Source organism: Pan paniscus, chromosome 10, assembly GCF_029289425.2.
Source record: "Pan paniscus chromosome 10, NHGRI_mPanPan1-v2.0_pri, whole genome shotgun sequence".
Lineage (NCBI taxonomy): Eukaryota > Metazoa > Chordata > Mammalia > Primates > Hominidae > Pan > Pan paniscus.
Genome location: NC_073259.2, coordinates 86,905,775 through 86,918,160, shown reverse-complemented (window position 1 = coordinate 86,918,160; position 12,386 = coordinate 86,905,775). Strand labels below are relative to the sequence as shown.

Sequence of the window (12,386 nt, the reverse complement as noted above, 5' to 3'; positions counted from 1 at the left end):
AATTCTTACACTAGTTTATAGGCCATTCCCGTTCTACATGGAAATTCCCCAGCTCTCATTTTGTACAAACAGCTAGAAATAGAAGGCATGTTTTATATCTTCATCTGCTTTATGATTTTCTAGAGCTCCTCTTTAACAAAATGCATTTTTATGTGCATAAGTAATAATGTTAAACATAAAACATACTATGTGTGAGACATTTATAGGAGTGACCAGTATGCTTTCTTTGTATCTCCGCAATAGCAGTAACCAAAAAAGATAAACTTTGACCTCTCATTTGCATTATTAGTAAAGTATGGAAATCAGCAATCAGAACTTAAGGCTTAAATAAATATAAAAATTAGAGCAATTACAGAAATAATTCTTTAAAATATTTGTTTTGCATGTGTCAAAGACATGCTAGAAAATTCATTTCTAAGACTACCATAAAGGTGTTATTTTACTTTAATGTAGGTTTTAATTTCTTTTGAAACTCTCTTAAATATTGCTTTTTTAAAATAATGTAATGTAGATGCCATTTTAAAACTAGGATTCTTTGCAATAGAATCTCTAATATTATATTTTAAATTGCAGAAATAGCATCTCTAGTGTCTACCATTTCTACAACATAGCAATATATTTATTGTCCACTTTAAAGAAAACTTTTCCTTTTTTAATAAAACAAAAGTAAATTTTATTGATGTAGACAGTAAATGATGGTATGCTCTCTTCTAATAGGTAGCATACATTTGCACTGTAATTTTAAATAAGCTTATTTTGTATTGCTAGTACATATGAATGGAGTGATGTTCACATACCCAGCTACCACAGTTTATCTTATAGTCCATATAAAACTAGCTCCTCAAGAACACTCTTAAAATGACCAGCTGAAAGAAAAATGCTGGTTATCTTTTTTTGGAAATGTTAAATTTCTGCTTAAGGAAATGGAAACACTTAGTGGAGAAGTTTAAGTCAAGTTTGCAAAAAGACTGAAAAAATGTTGATCATTTCTTGAGGAATTTAATGAAAACATATCAACCCACATTCTCCCACCCAATGCAATGATAATCATGCCATTCAATTACATAAAAAATTAAGAATGTTTACCTTAATGCAAATATTGAAAGAAACATCTGCCAAAAGCCTTAGAAAGACAGAAGTTTTATCAGCCATCATATCTAAATCATGTAAAAATATGATTTCAACTTATTTGTTACCTGTATAAAGAAGTGCATCATCTTGTACTGAGAGTTTTTTCAATCATGATACATATAAAAATCATTTCTGCCCAAAGCCATGGAACCCCATTTTAAAAGAAAAAAACTCTAGGCTCTCATTAATATTATCTCTGAGTATTCCCAGACTTTCAACTAAAGAACCCTTAAAAGCATTCCCAAGACACCGTCATCTTTCTTTAAATGGTACTTTGTACATGAATAGCCCCTAGTTTCAGCAAATTATAGTCTACTGTCCATGAGTTTCTAAACCTTTTTGAAAAATTTAGATAATTTCGGAATATATATACACACAAATATATGCATATGTATATACACACACATATCCTTAAATTCTAGCTGAAATTATTATGTATATTGCCATATACTTTGTCTCTTTTTAAATGGCTTTGGTCAATTTCAGTGAAAAAATTTCAGCTAAAATCAGCCACGTCATGTATTGAACTTTTGGTACAGATATATTTATGATAAATAAATTATTTAAAAATTTTAAAATATCACAACTACATCAGATATTTAATTTTTAAAAATATTATATTTTCAGCAGAATGCATGCAAGACCCATACCTACATTATACAATGGCAGAAAGTCTAACTTTGGTATGGGTTTTTGGTAATATTAGACAAAGATTTGTTCCATTATATAATCAAACTGTTTTTATTTCTTGTTCCCCCCAAATTACTTAATTATTACCATTAGGAAAATAAATATTATGTTTCAATTTGGAATTAGTGATAGCTCTTCTTGGCTGTTGCACAAACTGGAAATCATAAGAACTATATTTCAGGCTCATATAATTGTCTGCATTAAGTGCGTGTTCTTTAAGATTAGATGGCTCTGTTTTGGGAATTTTCTCAAAATCAATTTAATATACTGACATCAAAAGTGATGAACTGATATTATGTTAATGGTGTTATTAGGCTAACAGGAAGTTCAAATTAACTTTCAGATTTCTAACATATTCTACATTTTATTTTATTAATCTTCCAGCTCATCTTGCATATAATTAATACAAGCATATAATTAATACTATTTTTTAGTTTCAATTTCAGTCTAATGTGCAAATCGTATAAATACAATGTTATTCATTTTCATATTTGTTGATTAGAACTATCTGATAATTTGACCAGATGAAATAACTAATATTCTCCATTATGAAATGAAGTTCAAAACTACTCAGCAACAACTCTCAATCATGTGGTATTTTTGTGAAATTAGTATTTTAGGATTTCCCCTATATATTAGCAGTCTTCAATTCTGACAAAAATACCTCGAGGCATAATTATCATATTTACTCTGAAACATTAATGAGATTTACTAAAATATCCTGTCAAAGGGAGAAAAAACAAAGATTGTATGAAATTGTGACATTAGACTATTTTGTGGGATAACAAAGTAAGAATTTCCTATAATATATCATGTAAGGTCTCTCCCCAATCCACTCACTATATATTGGAATTAGTTCTGATTTCCAATACACAGATATTGAATTTTTTAGAAGTATTTGAAAAACTACTCATATCCATATTTTTAGATGTTATTTCTATAATTAACATTTGTAAAGAGTCATGAAAATAAATGTCACAAACCAAGCCTAAATTTTCACATATTCCTAAGACAGTGGAGAAATGAGAAAACAAAATCTTAATTTTCTCACATGAAGGCAGCTGGCTTCCTTTTTGTACATCTTTTCATGTCTAAACTTGTTAATTCAGTTGTACATACATGTGAGGTAATTAAGTGATTGTCCCTTTGTCCTTGTAACCAAAAGGTGGCACCTCTAAAAACCAGAGTTAGCTTTCAACAGAGACACTATTTTTTTTTTTCATTTAAATGTCAAAGCCCTAGAAAGAAAATCGTTTTTCGTGACTTGGTAATTCTATTTAGGGAGAGATCATTGCCTCAAATGCAAAATGGTTTGGAAAATAGTACACATTACACTGATGGCAAATGAATTCAGCTCTTCTCTAAGTTGGTGTGTAAACTTATATATTAAACGTACGTAGTGAAAAAATACTCTCTGAGATACAAAATTAGTGTGGAAGGTCAGACACAGTTAAGATAGAAGATTCTCTTTTCTTATATCAAGTGGAGTTCTAGACAAAAAAAAGTAAGACTCTGCATTTCCCCTGATAAATAAAAAGAAGTGTTTTGTATACTAACATCTGTGGATTTCTCTGTGTTCAGGTAAGACCCACTTGGAATGCTTTCCTATTACATCAAACGAGGCATTTCTCTATACCTCCTTCCATCTGACAGTACTATCGCTTAGCTGTCCCTGAAGAATAATAAGAAAAGAAAGCTTATATCCCCAATGATGCCAATGATGGAATTAGAGACTGCTGAAGCTGCTGTAAAGGCTCTGTCCAACAAGTACCATTTACTTGACCTATTATGCAGGCAGCCAGGGGCATGTTGGTGTTTTGATATATTTTTCTTTCTTTTAACAAGACGTTACAAAAATGTTTTCCCCTTCAGGATTTTTAAAATTTAGGGTATCTTTCTAGCATTACTTTCTAAACTTAGTTCCAGTACAGGAGGATTCTTGTCCAACTGAGCCTCCATGTGCCTTCTAAAGGGAGTGCTGAAATTGTATAAACATCATGTTTACATCCATTAAATATTGTCCTATTAAAAGAAAATAAAGCCAGGCATAAGTTTGGTATCCAGACAATAAAATGCAAATAGATAGTACAAAGGTAGAATAAAGTGAAAATTCTACACAAATGTAGCTTCCATACAAAAGTTAAACAGTTGCTTTATTTCACGAAAGGGTTAATACTGGAGAAAGTGAATATCAACATGTACACAAAGCTAACTAGAAGATTAGCTTTCTCAAAGTAGAAATCCAAGCCTTCCTATAAAATTGTTGTCCCTTGCAAATGTTTTGAAACTTTACATTTTTTGATCCCCCAACAACAGGCCATACCAAGAAACCTCAGGAAAGTAATAATCTATTTTAATTGTTTTTTTTTTTTTGTTACTCAAGAAACCTTTCAAAGTTCAGATATTAACACTGATGTGCAATACCAAATTGTTAGCCCCACAGGACAGATGGAAACAGGAAAAGTCAGATGGTTGGCACTCAAAAGCAAAAGCAATTAAGCAGTTGAAAGTGGGTTGGATTGTCGGTTTATTTTTGTTCCATTTGAACGAATCAAGTGAGAGACATAGACTCTTGCAAGGAGGAAATCAAGTCAAACTTGACGCTTCCTCTCTCTGACAGCCCAAGCTGGACTGGTTGTCTACTCCCCTTATTCAGTTTAATTGCTTTATGTGCTCTGATTTTCGCAGAGCTTGTATTCTATCTTGTTTACGTCCCCCCCCAATATCCCTCTCCCCAACAGAAAGAAATCTTTCTCCTTTCTTCACTCCCCCTCTTTCCTCTAAGAAAGGCAATCCTCTCCAGGAGAAAGAAACGCTGTGCGTGCTTAGGGTGGGAGGAGGGCGAGAGGGGAGGTGTGGGAGAGAAAGAGAGAAAAGATTGAGATTGGGGGTGGGGGACGGAGGAGAGAGAACAAGAGAAGGAAAGAGGAAGCAAGAAGATGGGGGATGCCCAACATCAACTCCAGGCTCTAAATCACGGGCGCTGTGCAAAGTGCTTTTCCAGGAGATGCACATGTAGTCTCATATTTCTCACAATAGGCCACCCGGGGATCCCTCCCTAGGTCTCAGACTCCCACCACTAAAACCTAAGTGTATCGAGAAGAAAATCTTTGGGATGGATTCGAGCAGATAGGCACCGCCGAGGTGGCCGCGCCGCCAGTCCCGCTTCCTTACCTGGAGGGCGGACCGGGAGGTGGTGCCGGGTCTCGGTCCCCAGTGCTCTCCCCGCGTGGACCGGCGCGAGGCACACGCGTACTCTCGCTGCCTCCGCTCTTGGAGGGGCAGCCTGCAACACAAAAGGGGTGTGTGGGTGTGGGTGTGTGGGAGGTTTTCCAGGGCCACCAGCTGGTCCCAGCTGGTCGCCCCCACCCTACACACACCCCTTCGGGGCGCCAAGCCCCCCTCTCGGCTGAGCACCACCCTGGGGACTTGCCCGGGGTGCAGCCTCAAGTTGCCGCTGCTAACTGCTGCTGCCGCTGCCGCTGCTGCAGGAGGAGGTGGAAAGACACTGGGGGCAGTACTCGGTCTAGAGCATCCCCACACTGCAGCTTCTCCAGGAATCCCTCCAGTGAGGAGGCGGCCGCCCATCATCTCCCAGCCCCAGCATCCTGATTGGCTCCACCTCGGGTACGCTGCGCCAAGGAGCCAATCCCCGCGCACTAATAATAGGTGGATCCGCTCAGCCAACATAGCCCATCCCAGTTCTGTTAGTGTCTCTCCATCCCCACAGCGGACAGGGACCTGGGAAGCGGGGTGGAGGCGGGTTGGGGGAGGGGGTGAAGTAAGAGGGGAACAGATCCCAAGGAGACACAATCAAGGGCGTCTGATAAAACCTCTAGGTAGACTCAGGAATGCCCCACAAGCTGTTCAGCAAGCAGTATGCACAGGAGAAAGAGAGCATAATACAAAGCTTTTTTTTTTTTTTTTTTTTTTTTTTTACTCTCAATCAAAACCTACCCTGATACTGAGCATGCCCAGACTGCAACAGCGACCTAGGAGTTTCGATGTGTGTGGGTTCGCCAGCTGTGGGTTTTTCAAAAGCTGGGACCGGGGACAGGAGAGGCAGAAGTTTGTCTTTGGCCATTTAACCCGGCGGAGTTGTGAAAGCTGGGTAGGGTGGGGACGTGAAAGGGTTCCGCACAAGTGTCCTCAAACTGAGCCGCGGGGAGGTGGCCCGCCTGGCTGCCGGAGGCTCATCATGCTGTTCTTCTGGGGTTCCGGGTTGGAAGCGGGGGCGGGATAAGCTGAGCTTTGCTGGAAGCCTGGGGACTTCCCGCGAAGGGTGCGGTGGAGCCGAGATGCAGGAGAAGCAGCTCCGTCCCATAGGTGGGGCCGGGAGCGCGACTCCACCCATCAGCGGCGGCTGCCAGGCCGTGGAGAGTGCACTGGGAGTTTCCATTGCAGCGACCAATAAGTTTGTACACTTGGGTCAAGTGCAACATTGTTGGGGATGCTTTTTATTTTTATTTTTTCATTTTTATTTTTTTGCCACCTCCCTCCCCCATCTCTCTCGACCCCTTGCCAGAGCAGTGACGACTAAATCATAGATTCTCTCCCTGCTTCCTCTCTTCCCAGCTGAACCGTTCTGCTCGGAAGTAAGAAGCTTTTCCCTTGTGAGGGCGGTGGTGACCTGATTGTCTCTAAGCTCTCAGGCAATTTATAGCTTGGTAATACCGAAATACCGAACAGGAAGGCTCAGCGGGTGGGGGAAGGGACCGCGCGCCAGGCTAGGGGCGGGAGAGGAGCCCAGCTGGGAGAGGGTCCCGTCCATTATCTGCTCCACAGGTGAAAGGCTTTCAAAACGGAGAGAACTATTTCCCTTTCTCACTCCCTCAACCTCGTTTAAAGGCCTTTGAACCTCTTATTTGTTTTATTTAGAAATCCTAGCATTTTGTGTAAACTTGATCAATAGCTACAAATGAGAACTCTCCTAATTGGGTTTTTTATTTTACTGAGAAGATTATCTTGGCATCTCAGGTAGGGAAATAAATAGCTATCTCAATTCCCCAAACCCATCCACTTTGAACTGGAGTTTTATTAACATTGGTGTGCAAAGGTAAATGTAGCAAGAATTCAATTAACAGTAACACATTTCTTCAAGTTTTTAATTAAATCTCTTCTACTTATGTAATGTTTAAGATTAAGATCCTTATTCTAAGTATACGGGAAAAGAAGGCAACGTGATATAAATATATCCTTCTAAGTGACAAACACTTGTGTTTGGGCTATGCTTGAATAATAGGAAGTTTAACATTAGAGGTAGAAGTGTGAAAATAATGCACCCCAGACTTGTGACTTCATGTAAATATTCACTTTCCATTTTCCAAAATAGTCTCCAAACCTTATTTTAAAATCATTTCATAGTTGGAGAAATAAGATAAAAGAATTTGGTCTAAATTTTTTTTCAGTTATTTAGTGAAGGAGAGGAGGAGGAGAAGAGAGAGAAGGAAGAAAAACGACAGGATAAAAAGTAGAAGAAGTTGGAGGAGGAGGAAGGGGAGGAGAAGGAGGAGGGTGAGGTGGAGGAAAAGGAGAAGAAGGAGGAAGAGAAGACGAAGAAGAATTAAGTAACCCTCTAATTTTGTTGTCCAATAAATATCTTTGGATGAGAGGATTATTATAATATCCACTTAATATAGATCTTTATTCTAAATATATGCCTAGCATACTTTCTAGATTCCAGTGATTAAAACTGGCACATTTATCCTATTTACCAATAGCTGCATGTAGAAAAAAAGTATGCTTATTTTAGAAGAAATTAGTCAATAGAATACAAATACAGATTTTAAAATTTTTGCTCCAGACACTGATTTTGTCATTAATATTTTAGTCAATTTCTTTTCCTGTTTACTTCACATCTTACCTAGCAATCTTTCTATTTCAGTGGCCAGAATCCTTGGCAACATGAATGGTATCAGAAGTTTGTATCCCAATGTTCCTTGAGGGAGACTGCAGGTTAAAATAAGAAGTGGGCTTTACATGTATATTGTGCTTAACTTTAGAATTAATAACATTTTCTGTACATAAATAATAAGAAGACTCTATTTATATGGTGACTGTAGCTATACTAAGATTTTAACTCTCCCTCCTATTCCTAAATTCTCTCCAAGCTCTTGGGAATGTGTTGAAGACGTCCTCCTGGATCTACTGGGCTGACACATTATACTTTGCCGCAAGTGTGTATCATCTCTTTGCCTATTGAAGCAGACTCATTTTTATTAAAAGGAAGATCGGGTCAATTGTTCTGTAGAGACAAAGAGAGAGCTCTTTGTCACTCTTATCATTCCATTTCTTAAGTACTTTTACATCTAGAGTACTTTTGCTGTTGAGAATTAACTTATCCCCTGATTGTATGGTATGTTAAAAATATTATTTTCAGAACTTTTACAAAATCTGTTTAATGTTTTGTTTCCTCTTTCTTCGTTAAAAAAGTGTTATTAATTTTTCTTCACATTTTGCTCTGATCAAGATCTCATTTTCAATATTTTCTTTATTCCTTTTTTATTGGATTCATCTATTTACTACTTTCATGCTTCCTTTGCCATCTATTTTAGGCTACAGGATCAGAATAGAAACTAAATTGGATTGGGGCACTGAGGAGGAAAGTGTGTCTTATGGCAAGAGTGGGAATTAGGGACATTAGAACTAGAAATTCATTAAGTGGAAACTTAGCCAAGGTTTCTGTAAACCACAGAAAGAATACTTAACGTGAGAGAGGTATCAAGAAAATTCTGCAGGTTGTTGGAAAGGCCAGAATTACCTGGTTGATCAATGATACTAAAGAGTTACATTTAATCCGGCTGGGCGCGGTGGCTCACGCCTGTAATCCCAGCACTTTGGGAGGCCGAGGTGGGCGGATCACGAGGTCAGGAGATCGAGACCATTCTGGCTAACACAGTGAAACCCCGTCTCTACTAAAAATACAAAAAGTTAGCCCGTCGTGGTGGCGGGCGCGTGTAGTCCCAGCTACTCAGGAGGCTGAAGCAGGAGAATGGCGTGAACCCGAGAGGCGGACCTTGCAGTGAGCCGAGATCCCGCCACTGCACTCCAGCCAGGGTGACAAGTGCGAGACTGTCTCAAAATAAATAAATAAATAAATAATAAAAAAAGAGTTACATTTAATTAAGACTCATACATCATGAAACTTTATATCTTTAGTAGCCACAGTAGTTGTCTGGTAAAAGCTATTTATAAATATCATTAGCCAGGATTGTTTCTTTAAAAAAGAAAAATAATTGACTTCTCTAAATTTTTCTATTTTTTTGTTTATTTTTTATATAGATGCAGATCTTACTATTCTTTTCACTTTATATCTGTGTTTCTCAAGCTACTGACTTTTTGCTCTCTTTGCAGGACAGATAATTAATTAAATGTTTTCTGGTGTCAGAATTTGGGTAGAATTCCAGCTTCACCACTAATTGGCTATGCCACCTTGAAAAATGTACAAAACCCCTCCAAGTCTCAGTTTTGTCATCTAAAATATGTACATAAGAACACAACATTTATCATTAGATTTTTTTTCTGGATAAAAAAAGCAGTGCACATAAAGTGCTAGTTCCAAGCACATAGCAAGAACTTAATGACTATTATTATCATTTTATCATTATCATTGCTGCTACTTCTGCTACTACTATTTTTTTTTTTCCAGATTTCTGGGTTATTGGGTTTCCTCCCGTCATCTCATCCATTTAAGCCAATAGTGAGCCATAGACTCTTCACCTATGAGCATTAAAGGTAGAAGGGTGTTAATTCATGTTATAAGAACTTTTATTTATTTTTTGATAGGAGGAGTCAGTGTCTAACTCTGTAGCTCATGCTAGAGCGCAGTGACTCAATCATGGCTGACTGCATCCTCCAATTCCTAGGCTCAGGTGATTCTCTCAGCTTAGTCTCTTTAGTAGCTGGGACTACAGGTGCATGCCACAATGTTGGGCTAATTTTTTCTTTCTTTCTTTCTTTCTTTTTTTTTTTTTTTGCCATATTGCCCAGGCTGGTCTTGAACTCCTGGGCTCAAGTGATCCTTCCACCTTGACCTCCCAAAGTGCTGAGATTACACGTATGAGTCACCGCGCCTGGATACAGAACTTTTTTAATACGTAAAATGACAACAGTCATCTGTCTTGCATGTAGTAGTCTTACACTGTAATCATCTATGAGATGAATAATTTAGTTTTTAGGGATGTATACTTAAGCTTTTTTTTCATAAAAACATTTGTTTATATTATTCTTTCAAATTAAGAAATATCCAATTCTGGTGGCAAAAAAAAATGATGAACACTATTTTGTTTTGTTTTGTTTTGTTTTCTAGAAAATGCTCTTGAAGACAGTAGAGCCATCATTTTTATTTCTCTTCCATTCATCTTTCTCAAGATCATTTGTCCTGGGATTACTGCTAGTGATTTTGTAACCGATTGGTAAAGAAAAAACATGAATGCTCCTTGTATCAGAATTAGATAAGAAATTAGCTGTGTTGATTTTTATACTGAACATCCATGGAATTTAATAAAGAGACTCTAGAAATGGGAGAAGAAAAAAAATGAATACTGATGGGAGTCAAGTCTCTGGAGCAGAGAGTTAGAGCCCCATAATTGAACGATGAAACTTCACAATTTCCAAAGAAAGGAAAACAAAGAGCTAGTAGTTTTCTATGTGGCTTTACAAAAGCCTTTTCTTAAAGATATGGCTAAGAAAGTATTGGAAATGAAAAGGAGGACAGTTACTCAAAAAGTAATATACTGTGTCAGGCTGTTGAGGTTAGCAAGGAAAATATCATTTAGGTGAATCTATCTCAGGGGCAAAATAAAAGTAGTTTGAGCTAATGTTAGCTAAAGGTCTTAGAAAGGAAACAAATGATATATGTTTCAAATACTCTATGATAAAAGGAATATACCGTGGTGAAAACTAGTTTGCTAATAAAGCAAGGGCAACATTAAAGTTTACATTAATTCCCTTTGAAATCAGAGGAAGGATTTCTATCTAATTGAACACACAGAGAATTATAGTTCAGCTGCTTCATTCAACTTATTTGAAAAGTGTGTCCAGAGAGACTAATCGAGTTACCCAAAGCCGTAGAGGGTTGAGTGTGAGTGGGAGAAGAGTCTGTGTTTTCAACAAAATAAAACTATTTTAATAATACAATTGTGAAGAGAAGGATAGTAGACAATCAAAACCTCTACTTTGAAATTTGATTCTGCAGTGGTTCTTAGTGTTCTGATAAGGGCTGAAAAATACATTTGATCCTTTCCGGGACACTTCTGGATGGCTTTTTGCAGAGCGGACCATATGGGTTTGCTTCAATATTTTATACAATCTGTACTACTTGTTCCTAGTTCACCTAATACTAAATAAAGCACCATAAATTGGTGGACTCCTAAAGGAAGGTTCATTTATTGGACATTGAACTAATAAAAAGGGTAAGGACACCAGGTTTTCTGCCTCTGGCCCCAGCAGAAATGTCTGTCATGGATCTGGGCATACTTCCATTTGTATATTTAAGTCTTTTGGATATTGAAGACATGCTAGAGGTGATAGGGACGTGAGTGATTGTTCTCTGTCTGTGGGCATGCTTTCACTCCAGGTGGCGGGAACCTACTGTGGGTGCAAAAAAACGACATCTCCTGGACCATAGATGTCCTGGATGTGTGTCCCCACATCTATCCTAAGTAGAACTGAATAACTAGATTTGAGTATCAGGAAGCCAATGGTATAAATAAAAACAAACATTTTTGCAAAACCTGAGACACAGAAATGTTAAGTAATTTTTTGAAGATCACATGGTGGGAGACTCCCCCTCTTCCATGCCTTCAAATGCCATGGCTTGATAATGTTAATAGACACTTAAGATGTATTAAAAATAGCTGTGACTATTTCAAGGACTACCAGTCTAGTTGAGTAGACTCTAGAAATACTGAGTAACTTGAAAGATTTATGTAGGAACAGTTTGAATCACATCTATTAATATAAGTATCACATCACCACCAAGGGAAATCCATGAAGCTAGAGTAGGGATATTTTTCCAGTCACTCTCTTTAACCAATGAGGCGACTGAGTTTTAGCTATGGGCTTAAGAAATCTTAGAACTTCATTATGAAATAGTATGCATGCTGTAAAGGTTAATAATAAAGCCACCAGTATACCCACAATCCAGCTTCAGAAATCAAGTATTAAGGTAACATTTGCCATCACCTATTTCTCTCCCCCATCTGATATTTCTCCCTAGCTGCACAACCAAGGTAACTACTATCTTGTGTTTACCATTATACTGCTATTCTTTATAGTTTTACCATGTATATTAGTTTTACCTGTTTTTGATGCTTTATACATAGAATCATGCTTTAATATGTACGTCTGACACTTGCTTTCTTAGTGAAAGAGTAAAATTTGAGATTTATTTATGTAACTGAAATTATTTTATCAATTTTTTTTTTTTTTTTTTTTTTTTTAGACGGAATCTTGCTCTGTCATCCAGGCTGGAATGCAGTGGCGTGATCTTGGCTCACTGCAACCTCCGCCTCCTGGGTTCAAGCGATTCTCCTGCCTCAGCCTCCCAAGTAGCTGGGATTACA

General features: G+C 37.7%; 1 protein-coding gene across 14 annotated transcripts in view; it reads right to left on the bottom strand.

Annotated features, from left to right (window-relative positions):
* The window catches only part of SYT1 (synaptotagmin 1), a 588,627-nt gene extending 583,491 nt beyond the window's left edge, over positions 1-5,136 (bottom strand). For 11 of the 14 annotated variants that reach the window (XM_063593557.1, XM_055095933.1, XM_055095935.1 and 8 more), the window contains exon 1: positions 4,996-5,136. The gene's annotated coding sequence lies outside the window, so the exon portion shown is untranslated. The remainder of the gene's footprint in view (positions 1-4,995) is intronic. The other 3 variants (XM_014347241.3, XM_063593559.1, XM_057299494.1) reach the window with 2 other exon arrangements.
* Between the last annotated feature and the right edge of the window lie 7,250 nt (positions 5,137-12,386).